We start from the raw sequence: 22,532 nt of genomic DNA, 5'->3' as shown, positions 1-22,532 counted from the left end.
GCCGGCAGTTGTACTGATTTGGTTCACTCTTACAGCTCTCATAGTGTCATTTCTCGCAGCATCAGCGAGCTGTTTTCTGTAAAAAAGATTTAAAACCTACATGTGCGGGGCACAACCTGCCTTACTGAGAGAAACTGATTTTGTGATTGAATGTGTCAAAAATTCTGTCTGAAAATTTGTTGTTGTTTTTTTTGTCTCTGAAATGTAATGAATTAGAGGTAGAAACTTCTATAAAAGAAAATAAAGTGCAAGTAAATTGTATTTGTATTTGCATTTGTCTGTGTGAAACACAGCTTGATTAAAGTGACCACAGAAGAATGGTGGAGGTGCACACCTTATCTGCAAACATTTTTTTCCTCATTCAGCCCTTTCAAATGTTATAATTATTATGCTAACAACTCAAGTTGGTTTTTTTTATAAGGCAAATATTTTCTTTGGGTGAGGTCTGCAACATGAATCCAGTAAGTGTGACTGTTTTCAGGTGTCAGTATTTTAATATCTTCCAAACTGCATTTAAGTGGACGGACAAGAGAGAGGCTCATTCAGGCACACAGAGGATCAGGAAACTATACTTTTCAACTCAGAGGTCCTATGGGTGAGTCTCTTTTGTTTTTGCAGAGAAATGTAACATATTATCTATTCTGAACTTAATTTATAGAATTTCATGTAATTTCTTATAATCTAACAATGTTATTTTGATGTGGCACATTTGTAAATTTATGTTATAAAATTGAAAGATGTGTTAAATAAAAAAGTAAATCATTCAAATATTGTCCATGTACATTTCTGTGAATGTTATAATTTCCTTGACTTTCCCCGCAGTCTCGCAAGTCCCTCGCTGTCTGCAATCATGATCAAACTGGTAATATATGACTTTGTATTATACTGTCATTTCCTTTCATATAGAATTGCAAGTTCTGTATGTTATTGATGTCATATTCTGTGGTTATAATTTTTTAACTTTTTTTTATTTTCTATTTTCTCCAAAAGATCAGTGTTGCTATTGTTGCAGGATTGTTTTTTGGTAGGTTCATCTCAACAACAGCATGATGATACATACAATTTTGGCTACTTTTGAATCAGAAATGTGCACAGATACAGGAAAGGCTCAACATTTTTCTAATTTCCTTTGCCAGAAAGCGACGAGCATTTCGTTGGTGTGTCTAACACAGTGGGACCAACTTATGAAAAACAGTAAGACCCTTTACTCAAGTCTAATAATATTACACTTATGCACCATTTTGCACTATGTGTGAAAAATACAAAACCTTGTTAGTTAAGACTTTGCAAGTTTATGACTATTACATGAAGTTGGCAAACTGAATGACACAATAAACTGAGTTCTGTAACACCTATACTTAAGGCGTTAAGCAGATCACAAATTTTGTTTTTACATTAACATTTCATTCGTCTTTGTACCTTTTTAATGACAAATCACAACAACTTGCAAACTCATTTCACAGTAAATACCTTGGTCCAGGATGCTGGACAGACTGGTTTGACAGAGATGACCCCTCTGGAAATGGAGACTGGGAAGACCTCTCCAATCTTCGCAAAGAGAACCCAGGAAAGATCTGCTCAAACCCACTAACTATTGAGGCCAGAACTCTATTAGGGTTCAGTGCAGCTGCAGTTGGGGATGTGATTTATAAGTAAGTACTGAATTAGTTTTGGTGGTGTTCAAATTAAAATTCTGACCTGAGAATGACGCTAGCTTTAAAGCCAGGGGATCACCAAAGTGGTTACCCCACATCCTGAGCGGCCCATGAATGTCCGAGCCAAATTTCATGACAATCATGCAATAGCTGTAGAGACTTTTCACTTGAAGCAACAAATGTCAAGATGACAGTGGCACAAGAGGAAAAGCCAGGGGACCACCAGGATTTTCAGTACGAAATTTAATGAAAACCCATCCAATACTTTTGGTATATTGGGATATTTCATTATACAAGAAGCACAATTACATTGTTACATAGGAAAACAGATGTTAAAGGGTTGAGAGAATGTAGTGAGGGAAAAGGCTGCTTGACAACAAGGTAATATGCTCCGTATAATGTCTACTTAGACTGATTTCTTTGGGGTAGGCTTTCTTTTAAGTGGCAAAAATATGTTTTGCTGAAAACCCTCATTGCCAGCAATGCATTGCTGAGTTTTTTGGGAGCAAATCCCATTTGCTTCTGCAAACAGTAGTGCTGACCACCATCTACTCTGTGGAAAACACTGACGATAGGCAAATACCTTACGAAGCCTATCTTCAAGAAAGCCAAACTATGACTGCAAAGTGATGCAAATTTGATTATTACAAAGTGCCACTCTGTGTATGTTTTTGTTAGGATTGACACAACTTCAGGATTCATCTGCAGGAACCAGGACCAATGCATGAAGAATAGGTGTAAAGATTATGAAGTTCGTTTCAGTTGTCCTGCCACCTTCTGTGGTGTGTCTGCTTACATTTTTTCATTTTTTTGACATTTGAACAATCACAAAATATGCAATTCCAGGAAAATTTAAAAAGCCTTTATGCTAACTTATTTCAAATTAAAAAAATACCTAGATCCAGGATGCTGGACAGCCTGGTTTGACAGAGACAATCCCTCTGGAAGTGGAGACTGGGAAGACCTCTCCAGTCTTATAGCGAGAACCCGGGAAAGATTTGCTCTCAACCGCTTGGTATCGAAGCCAGAACTCTATCTGGTGTCGTTGCAGCTGCAACAGGGGATGTCATTCATAAGTAAGTAGTGAATTATATTCGCAGGTGATTAAAATTAAAATTTGACCTGATGATGACACTTGATTGATGGTCAGGAGATCAACAAAGTTTACACAACTTTCTGAGAGGAGCATGACTTTCTGAACCACATTTCATTTTGATCCATTTGATTGCCATAGAAACATTGCACTCACAATTACAATTGTCTGCTTGCTGAAGGCGCTACTTAAAAAGCCAGGGGACTACCTAAGTAAAATAATAATTTAACCTCTGCTGATCAGGACTGACTGTACAAAATTCTTTAGCAGTCCATCCAGTATTTACAGAGATGTTTCAGTCTGTTCTAAAGTGTTAAACTGACCAACCAACAGAAAGACTGACGTATTGATATTGCCATCCTTGGTCCCAAGCCCCTAGCTTGGCCAAAAAATGCCAACATTTAAGTGGATGCATCCATAAAATTATGTTACGTCCCAGTCTGTGTTTCTATTTGACAGGAGTGACACAACTTCAGGATTCGTATGCAGAAACAAGGACCAATATAAGAACAAGCTGTGCAATGATTATCGAGTTCGTTTCAGCTGCCCTTCCTCTTTCTGTGGTGTGTGTTCTTAGATTTTTTTTTTAGTTTTTTTGACATTTAAACATTCGCAAAATATGCAATTCCAGGAAAATTTCAAAAGCCTTTATGCTAACTTATTTCAAATTAAAAAATACCTAGATCCAGGATGCTGGACAGCCTGGTTTGACAGAGACGATCCCTCTGGAGCTGGAGACTGGGAAGACCTCTCCAGTCTTCGCAACGAGAACCCGGGAAAGATTTGCTCTCAACCGCTTGGTATCGAAGCCAGAACTCTATCTGGTGTCATTGCAGCTGCAACAGGGGATGTCATTCATAAGTAAGTAGTGAATTATATTTGCAGGGGAGAAAAAATAAATTTTGACCTGATGATGACACTTGATTGATGGTCAGGAGATCAACAAAGTTTACACAACATTCTGAGAGGAGCATGACTTTCTGAACCACATTTCATTTTGATCCATTTGATTGCCATAGAAACATTGCACTCACAATTACAATCGTCTGCTTGCTGAAGGCGCTACTTAAAAAGCCAGGGGACTACCTAAGCAAAATAATAATTTAACCTCTGCTGATTAGGACTGACTGTACAAAATTCTTTAGCAGTCCATCCAGTATTTACGGAGATGTTTCAGTCTGTTCTAAAGTGGTAAACTGACCAACCAACAGAAAGACTGACATATTGATATTGCCATCCTTGGTCCCAAGCCCCTAGCTTGGCCAAAAAATGCCAACATTTAAGTGGATGCATCCATAAAATTATGTTACGTCCCAGTCTGTGTTTCTATTTGACAGGAGTGACACAACTTCAGGATTCGTATGCAGAAACAAGGACCAATATAAGAACAAGCTGTGCAATGATTATCGAGTTCGTTTCAGCTGCCCTTCCTCTTTCTGTGGTGTGTGTTCTTAGATTTTTTTAGTTTTTTGACATTTAAACATTCGCAAAATATGCAATTCCAGGAAAATTTCAAAAGCCTTTATGCTAACTTATTTCAAATTAAAAAATACCTAGATCCAGGATGCTGGACAGCCTGGTTTGACAGAGACGATCCCTCTGGAGCTGGAGACTGGGAAGACCTCTCCAGTCTTCGCAACGAGAACCCGGGAAAGATTTGCTCTCAACCGCTTGGTATCGAAGCCAGAACTCTATCTGGTGTCGTTGCAGCTGCAACAGGGGATGTCATTCATAAGTAAGTAGTGAATTATATTCGCAGGTGATTAAAATTAAAATTTGACCCGATGATGACACTTGATTAATGGTCAGGGGATCACCGACAGTGCTACACTACATTCTGAGCTGGGCTGCGATTATCCGAACCAAATTTCAAGACTATCCTTTTGATAGCTGTAGAGACACTTCAGTTGATACAAAAATGTCAAGTTGCTGGGGTGATACCAAAAAAGCCAGGGGACCACCTAAGTTAGGAGATTCATCCTCTGGAGATCAGGAATGTCTGTGCAAAATTCCATGGCAAAAAGTTCAAATTTTTGGGAAAAAATTCAGTCTGTTCCAAAATGGTGAGCTGACCAACCAACAGAGGGATTTACAGATTTACATTGCCATCCTTAGAGCAAAACCCCTACCTTGGACAGAAAAAGGTGACATTTAAGTGGATGCATCCATAAAATTATGTTACGTCCCAGTCTGTGTTTCTATTTGACAGGAGTGACACAACTTCAGGATTCGTATGCAGAAACAAGGACCAATATAAGAACAAGCTGTGCAATGATTATCGAGTTCGTTTCAGCTGCCCTTCCTCTTTCTGTGGTGTGTGTTCTTAGATTTTTTCTTTTTTTTTGACATTTAAACAATTGCAAAATATGCAATTCCAGGAAAATTTCAAAAGGCTTCATGCTAACTTATTTCAAATTAAAAAATACCTAGATCCAGGATGCTGGACAGCCTGGTTTGACAGAGACAATCCCTCTGGAGCTGGAGACTGGGAAGACCTCTCCAGTCTTCGCAACGAGAACCCGGGAAAGATTTGCTCTCAACCGCTTGGTATTGAAGCCAGAACTCTATCTGGTGTCATTGCAGCTGCAACAGGGGATGTCATTCATAAGTAAGTAGTGAATTATATTTGCAGGGGAGAAAATTTAAATTATGAGCTGATGTTGACACTTCATTAATGGTCATTAGATCACCAACAGTGCTACACTACATTCTGTGGTGGGCTTTGATTGTGTGAACCAACATTTCAAGACTATCCTTTTGATAGCTGTAGAGACACTTCAGTTGATACAAAAATGTCAAGTTGCTGGGGTGATACCAAAAAAGCCAGGGGACCACCTAAGCAAAATAATAATTCATCCTCTGGAGATCAGGAATGTCTGTGCAAAATTCCATGGCAAAAGTCCATCCAGTATTTTGGGAAAAAATGTTTCAGTCTGTTCCAAAATGGTGAGCTGACCAACCAACAGAGGGATTTACAGATTTACATTGCCATCCTTAGAGCGAAACCCCTACCTTGGACAGAAAAAGGTGACATTTAAGTGGATGCATCCATAAAATTATGTTACGTCCCAGTCTGTGTTTCTTTTTGACAGGAGTGACACAACTTCAGGATTCGTATGCAGAAACAAGGACCAATATAAGAACAAGCTGTGCAATGATTATCGAGTTCGTTTCAGCTGCCCTTCCTCTTTCTGTGGTGTGTGTTCTTAGATTTTTTTTTTAGTTTTTTTGACATTTAAACATTCGCAAAATATGCAATTCCAGGAAAATTTCAAAAGCCTTCATGCTAACTTATTTCAAATTAAAAAATACCTAGATCCAGGATGCTGGACAGCCTGGTTTGACAGAGACGATCCCTCTGGAGCTGGAGACTGGGAAGACCTCTCCAGTCTTCGCAACGAGAACCCGGGAAAGATTTGCTCTCAACCGCTTGGTATTGAAGCCAGAACTCTATCTGGTGTCATTGCAGCTGCAACAGGGGATGTCATTCATAAGTAAGTAGTGAATTATATTTGCAGGGGAGAAAAAATAAATTTTGACCTGATGATGACACTTGATTGATGGTCAGGAGATCAACAAAGTTTACACAACATTCTGAGAGGAGCATGACTTTCTGAACCACATTTCATTTTGATCCATTTGATTGCCATAGAAACATTGCACTCACAATTACAATTGTCTGCTTGCTGAAGGCGCTACTTGAAAAGCCAGGGGACTACCTAAGTAAAATAATAATTTAACCTCTGCTGATCAGGACTGACTGTACAAAATTCTTTAGCAGTCCATCCAGTATTTACAGAGATGTTTCAGTCTGTTCTAAAGTGTTAAACTGACCAACCAACAGAAAGACTGACATATTGATATTGCCATCCTTGGTCCCAAGCCCCTAGCTTGGCCAAAAAATGCCAACATTTAAGTGGATGCATCCATAAAATTATGTTACGTCCCAGTCTGTGTTTCTTTTTGACAGGAGTGACACAACTTCAGGATTCGTATGCAGAAACAAGGACCAATATAAGAACAAGCTGTGCAATGATTATCGAGTTCGTTTCAGCTGCCCTTCCTCTTTCTGTGGTGTGTGTTCTTAGATTTTTTCTTTTTTTTTGACATTTAAACAATCGCAAAATATGCAATTCCAGGAAAATTTCAAAAGGCTTAATGCTAATTTATTTCAAATTAAAAAATACCTAGATCCAGGATGCTGGACAGCCTGGTTTGACAGAGACGATCCCTCTGGAAGTGGAGACTGGGAAGACCTCTCCAGTCTTCGCAACGAGAACCCGGGAAAGATTTGCTCTCAACCGCTTGGTATCGAAGCCAGAACTCTATCTGGTGTCATTGCAGCTGCAACAGGGGATGTCATTCATAAGTAAGTAGTGAATTATATTTGCAGGGGAGAAAATTTAAATTATGAGCTGATGTTGACACTTCATTAATGGTCATTAGATCACCAACAGTGCTACACTACATTCTGTGGTGGGCTTTGATTGTGTGAACCAACATTTCAAGACTATCCTTTTGATAGCTGTAGAGACACTTCAGTTGATACAAAAATGTCAAGTTGCTGGGGTGATACCAAAAAAGCCAGGGACCACCTAAGTTAGGAGATTCATCCTCTGGAGATCAGGAATGTCTGTGCAAAATTCCATGGCAAAAAGTTCAAATTTTTGGGAAAAAATTCAGTCTGTTCCAAAATGGTGAGCTGACCAACCAACAGAGGGATTTACAGATTTACATTGCCATCCTTAGAGCAAAACCCCTACCTTGGACAGAAAAAGGTGACATTTAAGTGGATGCATCCATAAAATTATGTTACGTCCCAGTCTGTGTTTCTATTTGACAGGAGTGACACAACTTCAGGATTCGTATGCAGAAACAAGGACCAATATAAGAACAAGCTGTGCAATGATTATCGAGTTCGTTTCAGCTGCCCTTCCTCTTTCTGTGGTGCGTGTTCTTAGATTTTTTTAGTTTTTTTGACATTTAAACAATCGCAAAATATGCAATTCCAGGAAAATTTCAAAAGCCTTCATGCTAACTTATTTCAAATTAAAAAATACCTAGATCCAGGATGCTGGACAGCCTGGTTTGACAGAGACGATCCCTCTGGAAGTGGAGACTGGGAAGACCTCGCCAGTCTTCGCAACGAGAACCCGGGAAAGATTTGCTCTCAACCGCTTGGTATCGAAGCCAGAACTCTATCTGGTGTCATTGCAGCTGCAACAGGGGATGTCATTCATAAGTAAGTAGTGAATTATATTTGCAGGGGAGAAAAAATAAATTTTGACCTGATGATGACACTTGATTGATGGTCAGGAGATCAACAAAGTTTACACAACATTCTGAGAGGAGCATGACTTTCTGAACCACATTTCATTTTGATCCATTTGATTGCCATAGAAACATTGCACTCACAATTACAATCGTCTGCTTGCTGAAGGCGCTACTTAAAAAGCCAGGGGACTACCTAAGCAAAATAATAATTTAACCTCTGCTGATTAGGACTGACTGTACAAAATTCTTTAGCAGTCCATCCAGTATTTACAGAGATGTTTCAGTCTGTTCTAAAGTGTTAAACTGACCAACCAACAGAAAGACTGACATATTGATATTGCCATCCTTGGTCCCAAGCCCCTAGCTTGGCCAAAAAATGCCAACATTTAAGTGGATGCATCCATAAAATTATGTTACGTCCCAGTCTGTGTTTCTATTTGACAGGAGTGACACAACTTCAGGATTCGTATGCAGAAACAAGGACCAATATAAGAACAAGCTGTGCAATGATTATCGAGTTCGTTTCAGCTGCCCTTCCTCTTTCTGTGGTGCGTGTTCTTAGATTTTTTTCATTTTTTTTAACATTTAAACATTCGCAAAATATGCAATTCCAGGAAAATTTCAAAAGGCTTCATGCTAACTTATTTCAAATTAAAAAATACCTAGATCCAGGATGCTGGACAGCCTGGTTTGACAGAGACGATCCCTCTGGAGCTGGAGACTGGGAAGACCTCTCCAGTCTTATAGCGAGAACCAGGAAAGATTTGCTCTCAACCGCTTGGTATCGAAGCCAGAACTCTATCTGGTGTCGTTGCAGCTGCAACAGGGGATGTCATTCATAAGTAAGTAGTGAATTATATTCGCAGGTGATTAAAATTAAAATTTGACCCGATGATGACACTTGATTAATGGTCAGGGGATCACCGACAGTGCTACACTACATTCTGAGCTGGGCTGCGATTATCCGAACCAAATTTCAAGACTGTCCATTTGATAGCCGAGAGACACTTCAGTTGATACAAAAATGTCAAGTTGCTGGGGTGATACCAAAAAAGCCAGGGGACCACCTAAGTTAGGAGATTCATCCTCTGGAGATCAGGAATGTCTGTGCAAAATGCCATGGCAAAAAATTCAAATTTTTGGGAAAAAATTCAGTCCGTTCCAAAATGGTGAGCTGACCAACCAACAGAGGGATTTACAGATTTACATTGCCATCCTTAGAGCGAAACCCCTACCTTGGACAGAAAAAGGTGACATTTAAGTGGATGCATCCATAAAATTATGTTATGTCCCAGTCTGTGTTTCTTTTTGACAGGAGTGACACAACTTCAGGATTCGTATGCAGAAACAAGGACCAATATAAGAACAAGCTGTGCAATGATTATCGAGTTCGTTTCAGCTGCCCTTCCTCTTTCTGTGGTGCGTGTTCTTAGATTTTTTTTTTAGTTTTTTTGACATTTAAACAATCGCAAAATATGCAATTCCAGGAAAATTTCAAAAGGCTTCATGCTAACTTATTTCAAATTAAAAAATACCTAGATCCAGGATGCTGGACAGCCTGGTTTGACAGAGACGATCCCTCTGGAAGTGGAGACTGGGAAGACCTCTCCAGTCTTCGCAACGAGAACCCGGGAAAGATTTGCTCTCAACCGCTTGGTATCGAAGCCAGGACTCTATCTGGTGTCATTGCAGCTGCAACAGGGGATGTCATTCATAAGTAAGTAGTGAATTATATTCGCAGGTGATTAAAATTAAAATTTGACCTGATGATGACACTTGATTGATGGTCAGGAGATCAACAAAGTTTACACAACTTTCTGAGAGGAGCATGACTTTCTGAACCACATTTCATTTTGATCCATTTGATTGCCATAGAAACATTGCACTCACAATTACAATTGTCTGCTTGCTGAAGGCGCTACTTGAAAAGACAGGGGACTACCTAAGTAAAATAATAATTTAACCTCTGCTGATCAGGACTGACTGTACAAAATTCTTTAGCAGTCCATCCAGTATTTACGGAGATGTTTCAGTCTGTTCTAAAGTGTTAAACTGACCAACCAACAGAAAGACTGACATATTGATATTGCCATCCTTGGTCCCAAGCCCCTAGCTTGGCCAAAAAATGCCAACATTTAAGTGGATGCATCCATAAAATTATGTTACGTCCCAGTCTGTGTTTCTTTTTGACAGGAGTGACACAACTTCAGGATTCGTATGCAGAAACAAGGACCAATATAAGAACAAGCTGTGCAATGATTATCGAGTTCGTTTCAGCTGCCCTTCCTCTTTCTGTGGTGTGTGTTCTTAGATTTTTTTCATTTTTTTGACATTTAAACAATCGCAAAATATGCAATTCCAGGAAAATTTCAAAAGGCTTCATGCTAACTTATTTCAAATTAAAAAATACCTAGATCCAGGATGCTGGACAGCCTGGTTTGACAGAGACGATCCCTCTGGAAGTGGAGACTGGGAAGACCTCGCCAGTCTTATAGCGAGAACCAGGAAAGATTTGCTCTCAACCGCTTGGTATCGAAGCCAGAACTCTATCTGGTGTCATTGCAGCTGCAACAGGGGATGTCATTCATAAGTAAGTAGTGAATTATATTTGCTGGGGAGAAAAAATAAATTTTGACCCGATGATGACACTTGATTAATGGTCAGGGGATCACCGACAGCGCTACACTACATTCTGAGCTGGGCTGCGATTATCCGAACCAAATTTCAAGACCGTTCATTTGATAGCCGAGAGACACTTCAGTTGATACAAAAATGTCAAGTTGCTGGGGTGATACCAAAAAAGCCAGGGGACCACCTAAGTTAGGAGATTTATCCTCTGGAGATCAGGAATGTCTGTGCAAAATTCCATGGCAAAAAATTCAAATTTTTGGGAAAAAATTCAGTCTGTTCCAAAATGGTGAGCTGACCAACCAACAGAGGGATTTACAGATTTACATTGCCATCCTTAGAGCGAAACCCCTACCTTGGACAGAAAAAGGTGACATTTAAGTGGATGCATCCATAAAATTATGTTATGTCCCAGTCTGTGTTTCTTTTTGACAGGAGTGACACAACTTCAGGATTTGTATGCAGAAACAAGGACCAATATAAGAACAAGCTGTGCAATGATTATCAAGTTCGTTTCAGCTGCCCTTCCTCTTTCTGTGGTGTGTGTTCTTAGATTTTTTTCATTTTTTTGACATTTAAACAATCGCAAAATATGCAATTCCAGGAAAATTTCAAAAGGCTTCATGCTAACTTATTTCAAATTAAAAAATACCTAGATCCAGGATGCTGGACAGCCTGGTTTGACAGAGACGATCCCTCTGGAAGTGGAGACTGGGAAGACCTCTCCAGTCTTCGCAACGAGAACCCGGGAAAGATTTGCTCTCAACCGCTTGGTATTGAAGCCAGAACTCTATCTGGTGTCATTGCAGCTGCAACAGGGGATGTCATTCATAAGTAAGTAGTGAATTATATTTGCAGGGGAGAAAATTTAAATTATGAGCTGATGTTGACACTTGATTAATAGTCATTAGATCACCAACAGTGCTACACTACATTCTGTGGTGGGCTTTGATTGTGTGAACCAAAATTTCAAGACTATCCTTTTGATAGCTGTAGAGACACTTCAGTTGATACAAAAATGATAAATTGCTGGGCTGATACTGGAAAAGCCAGGGGACCAACTTTGTTATTTCACCTAAGAGATGTCATCCTCTGGACATCAGGAATGAGAGTACAAAATTTCTTGGCATCCCATTCAAATTTTTGGGAAAAATTTCAGTCTATTCCAAAATGGTGAGGGATTGACACATTTACACTGCTTTCCTTGGCTCAACGCCCCTAGCCTTGAAAGAAAAAGGCATCATTTAAGAGGATGCATTTAGTGATTTCCCCTCTGCTTCCATTTTAGGAGTGACACAACGGTAGGATTTGTCTGCAGAAACCAAGACCAATTCAAGAACAAGTTGTGCAATGATTATCGAGTTCGTTTCAGCTGCCCTTCTTCTTTCTGTGTCTAGAGTAGTTCCTTCGTGATTATTTTCATGTGCAGAATTAAGATGATTACGCAAAGTGGATTTCCTTTTCTCTTTCATGGTTTGTTTGCATTGGGTTCATTCAAAACATCCCTAAAATTTTTGCAGGTGATGTGTATACAAAGCTTGGTTTGAATGCCCATGTGGCGTTTAAGCCTTGTCTCCACAGCAAACATAAGAATGACAAGGCAAAACAACATTCAAATTTTTTATCACAGATCTTTTTCACATTTTTACTTGCAGTTCATGTTACACACGGGTATCATTCATTTTAATGTTACGATGGCTTGATTATTTCATGCCCACCAGCCGTGGCAGTGTGACAGTGCAAGCGAGCAAGTGTGATGCCATCTTAAGCAACTAAATGGAATTCATCCATAGTTAACTGTAGCATTTACACATACACTTTTCCTAACATTATATGTCAAAATATCTCCTGTATTAAAAGACCTTTTCTGCACTTATCAATCTGTTTTTACTTTCTAGTAATTCTGAATCATAATGTTGTATTGGGAATTAATCAACAATAACCAGCAAATCTCTTTTGTTTCTGTACTTGTAACAACTCTGCCCAGTTTATTGGGATCTTATTCATGAGCTTACATTCTTACTTGAAGTTATGATTTGGCAGTGGTGTGACTTGATATGATATACATGTAGTTGGAAGTCTGGATAGCATTTAAACTGCAATGTGGGAATGTCAATGGGTATATGTCAGAGAATCTGATTGTTATATTGTGCACCATTACACAAAGTTATATCAGAAGCAGTTGGTTTTGGTTTGTCCCTTCTTTTTTCATCCTATAAATTAGCCTGATTAAGGAAAATTGTTTTTTTAGAGTAGCTTTATTGCCCTTATAATCTCTCTCTCTTCTCTGACCTTTATCCCATCTCTTTCACCTTTCTTTTAAAGTTTAATATTGATAATTATTAATTAATATTTGAGTTTACACCCATACAAGATACCTCAAATATACACGCATATGCGCATAGACGCTTGGTTGTAAATTATTGTGGGACACTACATGGGCAGGTCATGCTCAATGTTTGAAAGTAGAAGTCAGAGAGATCTCTGCAAAACCAGTTTGGTTTAATTTCTCACACATACTGAGTCTAGATGTACCCAGGCTTCAAAATGTTCTGTTACTATGAGACAAATTATCCACCTTACATAACCACAACACCTAAACACTTTCTAAAATAACCGTAATGCTGGTACAGGTGCTATGCACTAATTCCTATCAGCCACTTGCACCTGAATCATCCTTTTATAATTTCAGAGATAGCATGACAGTTGCCTTTAACAGGAAGAGGCAGCCACATTTTTGCCTGGATTATAGCATTCGCTGCTGCAGCTGTGCAGTTTCAGCTGTCACCCGCCGTTCTGTAAAGGACAAGAAGGTAAATGCTCCAGTTGTGTGTAGGATTTAAAATGATATATTGGTAGATGTGGAATATAATGTTATAACTTAGTTTTCTTTCTTGTGGTTAGTCAGCCTCAGGAAAAAAGTCCTGAACAATGAACACTGAAGGATTTTGGAAGAAGTTTCAGCTGGTTTTAAACAGTCTAAAGCCCCCTTTTTAAATTAATTACTTCATTGCAGCTGCAATTAAAAAGTATGCACTTTTTCATGGAGTACACGCACAATGGGGACATACTACTTTGTCTTAACATTATAGCTTGAACTTTGAACCTCTTGCTCATATGTTCATTGCAGTCCATTGGGTTAATTAACATATATTAATTTATTATTTATACACGCTTACATGTTTTTGCTGGTTTGGAATATGATCTGGTCGAGCTCGCAACACATGTTCTATGTCATATTGACCCGCTTAGCTCTTTTTCGGTGAAGAGGTTTAAATGCTGCAATCAGAGGATTGTATACCAACATGTATACATCCCTTTGTGACTGCATTTGTCTGCAAGAAACAGGTATGCAAATAAGTTTTAAAGTGACCACAGAAGAATGGTGGACTGCACATCTTATCTGCAACGATTGTCTTCCTAATCAGTCATTTTACATGTTAAAACCATTGTGCTCACGTAACATTTAAAATATTTTGAATGGGGCATTGTTTTTTTTTTTGAGTGAGATCTCCAACATGATTCCAGCAAGCATGTCTGTTTTCATGTGTCAGAATCTTCCAGAGTTGTATTTAAGTGGACAGACAGGAGAGAAGCCCATTTAGCCACACAGAGGTTCAGGCTTCTATACTGTTCAACTGAAAGGTCCTGAGGGTGAGTCGCCTTTGTTTTTGCAGAGAACGGTAACACAATGTCTCTTCTGAACTTAATTTATATCATGCATTTATTTCTATTTCTAAATCCAAACAACTTTCCCTACAGTTTTGAAGATTCGGCTGTATCCACAATTAGGATCTAAGTCGTAATGTATGACTTTGTATTATATTTTCTTAGTTTTCCTTTATACATTTATGAGTTCTGTATGTTTACTATGTCAAATTCTATGATTGTAACCATTTTTATTTTTTATTGTCTCTAATAGTTAAGTGTCACCATTATTGCAGGATTTTTTGGTAGGTTCATCTCGGTAACTGATGATAATATGTACATTTTTGACACATACATTGTAACAATATCTAAACTTTTTTGATGACCTTTTGCAGAAAGCAATTAGCAGTTTGCTAGTGTGTCTATGGCAGTTCCCATCCTTCCAGTGAATGGTCCTGCTCTCGATCGGTGAACAGGTGAACTGGTGAGAACTTGATACCACAAAGATCTCTACTGTGCAGACTCTGGCTCTAAATGACATCGCCGGAGCAAGATGGTATTTGCCCTATCCAAGATATTTTGGCTTGGTTTTTGTTGAATCACAGAAAGCAGAGATGCATCGTGACACACTGATATTAAGCAGGTAAAATGTTCACAATGTTACCCATCTTAGTTTAGCATGTTAGCATGCTTAAATGTGCTAATAAGCACTAAACACAAAATACAGCTTAGGCTGATGGGTATGCCATCAGCTTTGGAGGTGTTTAAATGTAGGTGAAAAAAAGTCAGGGGATCGTGGATCGATTCTTCCTCTGGGGACCAGGAATGTCTGTTCATTTCATAGCAGTCATGGATGAACTACTGATGTTACTACATGTTCATTTCAGCTGCCACCCCACTTTCTGTGGTGGAGGAGGTACTGTACGAGCACATTCATGTGCAGTGTGTTAATACAGAGTGGATTTATCCTTCTCTTTCAGTGTTCATGTGCACAAGCATTCATTTAGAATGGTGCTTTGCCTCCACAGTTTACCACCAGCCACCCAGTCTCTCCTTTTATTGCTCTCTGCAGTGTGCTGGACCAAATGGTATGACTGGGACAATCCCAGTGGAACATGGGACCGGGAGCTTTTGAGCAACCGGAGGGCAGAAACCCCAGGTCAGATCTGTGACCACCTTCTGTACGTTGAGGCTGTTACAACTGACACAATGACCCCAGCCATCACCACAGGGGAGATCTTCTTGATGTAAGTTGCCTTGCAGGGAAATTATTTAAAAGTTTGCATGTACTAATTTGCCCAACAACCCAACAATAAATCAATACTTTTGACCATTAAAAACTCTTTCCCAAAGTTTCCAAATCACCAAGATGTACTGCCTGGAGCTACTACTGCTTAAACAGTGAATCGAAACTTTGTAGATGCACATTTACATTAGATTAGATGAAATTTTAATGAGCCCCACGAGGAAACTGGGTAATAGGCACATAATGTCTGAGGTTTTTGCTGAGTTTTTCTTTATTCTTGTGCTTTGTTTGAGAAAACATAGTCTTTGTGGTCTGAGGAGAGAGAAGAACAAATAATTCAATTGTTGTTATTCATTATTTAGGATTGTTTATTTTAATTGGAAATCTGAGATATTTAACAAGGAGTTACATCTTACATGAAGAACTACATGATGATAGAGAGGCTGATTACAGATTTAATTTTTATTTGTCCTAGCAACAGTACTCTAGATCAATTCTTGCAGTTAATTTATGGTTTTAGCAATGAAGCTGCTCATTGTTAAGTTTGCTTTTAATATGTTATTGCATTAAATATCATACTGACTCACTAACTGTTTGGAATCACTTTGCAGCTTCAATCTAACTGAGGGATTTGTTTGCCGCAAAACTTACCAGAAATCTGGCATGTGCCATGACTACAAAGTTCGTTTTGGATGCCCATGCAAAAACTAAGACTTGATTCTAAAGCAAACACAAGGGGGATAAAAAGAGGCAATGTTCAAATTTTTTTTTATCACTTAAATTTTTGTCTGATCTTCTTTCCTTAAAATATACATATATATATATATTCTTACTGTGTTTAATGAAAGAAGTAGTGTATGACAGGCCTTTTTCACAGCAAACATTTTGACTTGTATGAAAAGCAAAGGTGTTTCTAGCAGCAATAACAATGGCTCTATTCAAGTATCCCAGTGAGTCATGACAATGTGACTCAGCCAGCATGCCCGATACCAGGACCATGACGCGTAAGCAGTTAAATATGGCCATAATTGTATTTGCGCCGTGCCAAAGTGTCTCCTGTGAAAATGGCCCATTATGTGCTTTATAAGTCTTTCCTGATTATGATCTTTTATTGTAGGAAATTAATCAACTGTAAACGGCAATAACACTGCTAATAAACAACAAATCCCTTGTGTCATTACTCATAACGCCTCTCCACAGTTTATTAAGATCGTACTCATGTGCTCACAGTTTTACATCAAGTTGTGATTTGATGTGAGGGATGCAGACTCATATGTTTTCAACAGATGGTGGAAACTGATATATGGAGAGCTGGAGGTGAGGGATATCATTTAAACAGCAATGGGCGAATGTTAAAAAAAAAATCAGCCAGCTCAGTTATGACAGATGCAATTTGTTTTGGTTTGAATTTTTTTCTTTCTCGATCTGTAACTTCCTTTCTATTTAAAGAAGTAATAGTTTGTGTTTCAGCGCAGATTTTCAGTGACAGGCAGACTGATTCTTTTCGTAGCATCGGTTCCTTCGATTTGGTACTGTCACAGTCTGCTCTGCCTCTCTCCTGCTGCTTTTTTCCACTTACTGCAACCCCGCCTCTCTCTCCACCGGGCCACTCCCCCTCATCAGCCTCATCACCTCCACCTGGTGCTCCCAGCTGCTCTTCATTTCAAATCAAGCCAGAATTTAAGCAGCCTCACTCCACTCACTCATTGCCAGATTGTCTTCACACCAATGCCTGACCTTCCAGCACTCACTCTCGGACTGTTTTCCTGGTTTTGACTCGGCTCACCTACCGGATACATTCACCTGCCAGACCGTCTTGAAACTCTGAACTATCACCTGTGAACGTGAGCTCACCCCAGTCTCTCAATGAACTCTCCCCATTTGCGACAATTTTACTGGGGTGTACGTTTATATTACTCACCAGTTCAGATTTTTTTAAGGCCTGAAGTTGCGCTTTATTGAAGACATGGCTGCTTTGAGTGGCAGGCTGTGTGCCGACAGTGTCCTGAGCTTCTCAGTCAGACCCACCCCTTACTCCTCCACTGTGCCAGTCTTTTGCTGTATTCATGTGGTGTCGGTATAATCTGAAAAATGAGTTTCCAATCATATTTAATGGCTCTTTATACCTGTTTCCTTTCCTCTGTAATATCAACGTGTTGTTGAAATGCTTTGTGCAATGAAATAACACATCGTCTTTGTAACGTCCATGTTGTTTCCACATTACAACCTCATTAAGCTCATTAACACACTGAAGATGCAAGGATGACCATCCGAGGAGTGCATGAATGCACTATCGGCTTTGGCCAGTGGAGGCCTAGACTTGAGTCTGATTTGATTACTTCTTGTACACTTATCATCGCATGTGCTATAACAGAGTATTGTGGAAATGCTGACACATCATATTTTGCAAAAAGTATCAAAATTTGAAAGGTCTGATAAATTCATATGAATCAACTCAAAGGAACTGATACTGTAAAAGAATCGCTCTGCTCATTATAGAACGCAGTATCTATGATAACATGGAGTTGGCAACAAGGAAAAGTTAGGGATTCATTAGCACCCGAACATTGGACAGGCTGACCCAGTAGATGCCAGAGAGTAAAAGGATTCATTCAAAAATATTTGTTCATTCATTTTCGCCCATCACTACAGCTTTGGTGTCCCCACAGCCCCTTCTCTCTTCTCTTCTCTTCTTTTCTCTTCATTTTTCCCTCAAAGTCAAATCCTCCTGATGTGAGCCTCCACCCACACAAGTTCCCTTGAATGTACACACTTATGCACACAGACACAAACATACACTAACACACGCACGCAGTGAGGGGAGCAGGGAGATACAAGGTGATTTCTGCTACATCAACACTGTCAACATTTCCTCAGGAGATAAGCACTTGTGATAGGTGCTGAACAGAAACTCTGCAGTGCATCATACAGAATGTAAAATGAGGGGAGAAAACTTTTCCCACTGTCTGCTGTGGGGAAACCTTATGTTCTTTGGGTGTTTTGCTAATGCTTGCATGTTTGCACTGCATCAGTAATTCTGCCCTCATATATTTTGGTGGCATTAGGTTCAAGTTGGGTTGGGCCAGTGTGAAAATTTTTCAAAGCAGTTTGATATTAAGCCAAACACCAGACCAGACTGGGACATAATGAAACCGTGTCCCAACAGAGAGCAAGTGTCTAATTATCATATAGCATTGCATAACATCAGAGGTCTGCGTCCACACTGAATACATTAAATATGCACCTCTGTTATGTCATGTAAACAAACCACATCACAAAAGCTATAAGCACCTTCCTACATTTGTAACATTAACTTTTAAATCAGAAAATACATGTTTTATATTGTGATGTATACAAGAAGTTATATACAGTATAGCCACAAGCAGGTTATGTTAGCTTTGCTTGTTTTAAGTGATGGCCATTTGCCTCTTCAGAAGCTTTCAGCTTCCTGCAGATCTCCCTCCAGCCACCTGACACTTTTTTGTAGGTTTTTGTAGTGAAAAACATGAGGTTTTTGTTTGAATAATTCCTCATTTCAACTTCATGAATCAACCGGTCCTCTTTCACTACAGTGCTTTCAAAGTGAGCTGCAAATATAATCGAAACATAGTACTGTACAATGATTAATCTCATAGCAGCCTCTGCAGCCAGTAAGGACAACTCTTTCATTGGCTTCAAATACCAAATGCAGTTTTAGACTGTCTCTGCCACGTTTCCTCACGTCAACCCAAAAAGTAAACAAAAGCAGAGATACAGCATGCGCTCCTCCCTTATGCTGAAGTTGATCTCCGACACCGGCCACCTCAGCTCTGCAGTAAATTAAACACGACCTGTATGACACTACTTGCTCCATTAGTAAATGTACAAATATGATATCATATTAATCACACTGTCATATTGCTTATCACTAATGAAATTTGAGTTAGATTTAGTGCTGTGACTTAGGCTTATTTGAAATTGCCAGAATGTGACATAAGGACAAATATAGGTTGAGCCAGTTTCCATAAATCAAACCAGTTTAAGCTTGTACACCGGACTGAACTGGCAAAACCAGAAATTGACCCAATTCTAGCTTTGAGTTTCTGTCGCCCAGTAGGACCGTATTGTAGTAGGCAAAAAGAAAAAGACAGAGAAGATGATTGAAAAACTGCATGCAATCTGGGGAACTTACCCTCTACACTTTTTTATGATAAACTGTGAAGTAAAATGAAATCTGCACGACTGAAGTTCAACCAAAGTGTTGAAGCTTCAGAGCATTATGGTATTCCATTCTCTTCCATTAATCTCCCAATATTCCAAGGCTGTGACGGCCTATTTATAGACCAGGGGATGATTAAGTGGTGAAGCGCTGTGCCACACAGGGAACCAAGCTCATTTTCTTTTACCCGTCCTCTCTCTTCTTTACTCATTCTCTACCTACTTCTCTTTCTTTTCCTCCCTCTGCGACTTTATCTTCTTTCTCACTATCTACTCGCTCTTCCTCTCCGTCGTCCTCTTTTTCATGAGCGTGCACGCAGTATATTATACACCAACATCCTTTCACATAGTTTAGTTGCCAGTGAAATTATGTTAGACTCAAGGGGGTATGGATAAGTCCTTCATTTACATTTTTTCCTCTATTAAGCATTTGACAAAAGGGTTTATGGAAGTGTTAATTGTTATGAGGCAATGTGAGGAAGAGTGACAGTCTTAACAAGATGGGATAAATCCCCGTCTAGCATGTTTTGCTAAGACTGAGGGGTGCCATTAGATGGAAATGCAGGAGTACAATATGCACAGAGCGATCCTTCTTATACCTGCTATTGCAATGTGTCCTTGAGTAGAAGTAGAGCAATGCACAGGGAAAAGGGTTAAGCTCATTTTCATGTGTACAGACGTGATTAATGGGGAAGAGGGAAGGAGGAGAGCAGAAGAAAGTGGAGGAGAGGACTGACCTCGCCCAGCTCAAGACCGGCCTCGTTTCATCACCTCCAGAACAGTGAGGGGCATAAATGAGATCAAACCCTTCTTTATGTTTCCACGCTGACGCTCTATCTGCTGGTCCACATCCAGATTTTTCCCTGGGTTTTACAGAGGCTTAGGTGGCAACATTTTACTGCAGGGTGGATTTTGTACAGGGCTTACTGTAGATGCTGAGGACCTTTGTAACAAGTATTTGTCTATTAAAACCACTCTAAGGATTTGTGCATGGAAGAGAAACCACTGAAAGTAATTCAGAGGACTTGAATATATTAAAATTACCATTTTGTCTGCCAGAAAAAGCAGAAAGGTGTCTGCATATAATTGTGAGTGGGACGTTTAGATTTCCATACTGAGAGTTTATGCAACCATTTATCTCTTATGCAATGAATTTGATTGTTTGCATGAGCAAAAGAGATGTCTGTCTTTCTGTCACTAAGTATACAAGTTTGGGGTACAAAGTAGCTAAATAAATGTATTGCGACAGAACACATCTCATATGTCCTTAATCTCTCACAGTTCTTTGCAAGCACCAAACAACTGGTGCTTGAAAGATTTGTCACACTATTTAGTATTTTCTGTTTATCTGTCCAATATATTTTTGTACCACTGCAGTCTTGGCAACTCATGAAAACACTTGAGCTGCAGAAGGCACAGTCCGTGTACCTTGAGTTATTTTTAATAAATCCCCAGCCAGGCAGCTTGATAATTCTCAAATCCATGCGTCAAATGCCATTTAATCTAAAGACACAAATTTATCACATTTATGATGGTATAAATTTGATTCATGCTGAATTATGTGTAAATGAATAGCTCAACCTCCATCACTGCACTCTGTGGGTAGTGAAACAGCAACTTTAAATCCCTCTTACCAAAGCAATATGAGCCTGAAAAGCTATTAGAGCATGACTCCTGAGAGATGAACAAGACAAAAGTGTTATGCCTGTACCTTTCCGGAAGGTGAGAACAATACCAGGCTATTTTCACTCTGACAAGCCATATTAGTCGTGCCAGCTTTTGCCTGCCGGCAACTCCTGTGTGATAGCTGTCTGGGACATTTTGTTTCCAGTCACAGTAGCTGATCCCTTGATTGAAAACATTGAATGCTGAAAGGGTGTTATCCCTGTTTGGAGTTTCTGATCCTGGATGTCTGCGGCGGCTGCTGGGCCCTCTCATCCCCTGCTGCAACAGTTGATCCCTGGATCTGTGTGGAAACAAAGTGGATTGCATTACTCCGATGGAAGCCTGAAAAGGTCAAACATGTGTGCCTGCTGTAACCCCTTCCTTTAGAAGACTTTTTCAGGTGTGTAACTGTTTCCATGCTTCAATTCATATGTGACACCACAGGTTTTATATGACATGTTGATTTATTGTCAGAGGCGGGGGATTTGAGTCACATGACTTGAATCGAATCAGACTTGGCCTTGAGACCTGCTTGACTAGCAATGACAAAATATTCAAATTTACCTTCAAATTCATGACTGGAGACTTTACTAGCATTTGAGGCAGATGACTCAAAGGGACTTTTTAAAAATTAGATATTTGCATTTGCATTTAGAGTACTGCAGGTATGACATTTTTCTGTAGGACAGTGCAGAAGTTAGCATCACCCTGGATCTCTCATCATAATATCGCATAGGATTTTTCCATTAGATTTTGGATCATGGCAGAAAATAAGCTCTGTGGTAAACAAACATTTATGATACTTACATGTTTTGATTAGAAGGTAATCATTGCAAATGAACACCACTTAAAGGATTTTTGAAGCGGAAATACAATAAGCATAAGTTACAGCATGTAACACCACTGTTACATGACTTAACATCCCTACAACCAGTCAGTGAAGTCGTATTTGGCATGATGATGCTCTGTAGTCTCATTTAGCCAAATGTATGTATTTTATGTCGTGGAACAAAACGTGAAAGTCTTTAAAGCTTAGCTTGTGTTACGACTTTGAGATGCAAGGACTGGTAGTGCTAAAATGCTAACTCATTTCCTGAGCATTGACTTGACTTCTTGCTTGACTAAT

At 39.4% G+C, this 22,532-nt stretch overlaps 1 pseudogene across 1 annotated transcript; it reads left to right on the top strand.

Annotated features, from left to right (window-relative positions):
* Positions 1-399: 399 nt before the first annotated feature.
* Positions 400-12,891, top strand: LOC121955842 (uncharacterized; annotated as a pseudogene). Its single transcript, XR_015779175.1, has 26 exons — positions 400-595; positions 823-862; positions 991-1,024; positions 1,137-1,194; positions 1,464-1,652; positions 2,334-2,437; positions 2,555-2,731; positions 3,208-3,311; positions 3,432-3,609; positions 4,086-4,189; positions 4,306-4,483; positions 4,958-5,061; positions 5,179-5,356; positions 5,841-5,944; positions 6,065-6,242; positions 6,719-6,822; positions 6,940-7,117; positions 7,592-7,695; positions 7,813-7,990; positions 8,467-8,570; positions 8,689-8,864; positions 9,338-9,441; positions 9,562-9,739; positions 10,216-10,319; positions 10,437-10,612; positions 11,939-12,891. The product of XR_015779175.1 is annotated as an uncharacterized LOC121955842 (transcript).
* Positions 12,892-22,532: the final 9,641 nt, after the last annotated feature.

The sequence above is a fragment of the Plectropomus leopardus genome, chromosome 16, assembly GCF_026936395.1.
Source record: "Plectropomus leopardus strain MGB_pleo_1.0 chromosome 16, ASM2693639v1, whole genome shotgun sequence".
In the NCBI taxonomy this organism is placed as follows: Eukaryota; Metazoa; Chordata; class Actinopteri; order Perciformes; family Serranidae; genus Plectropomus; species Plectropomus leopardus.
The sequence above is the reverse complement of the archived record's forward strand: the minus strand, read 5'-3'. Positions and strand labels throughout refer to the sequence as shown.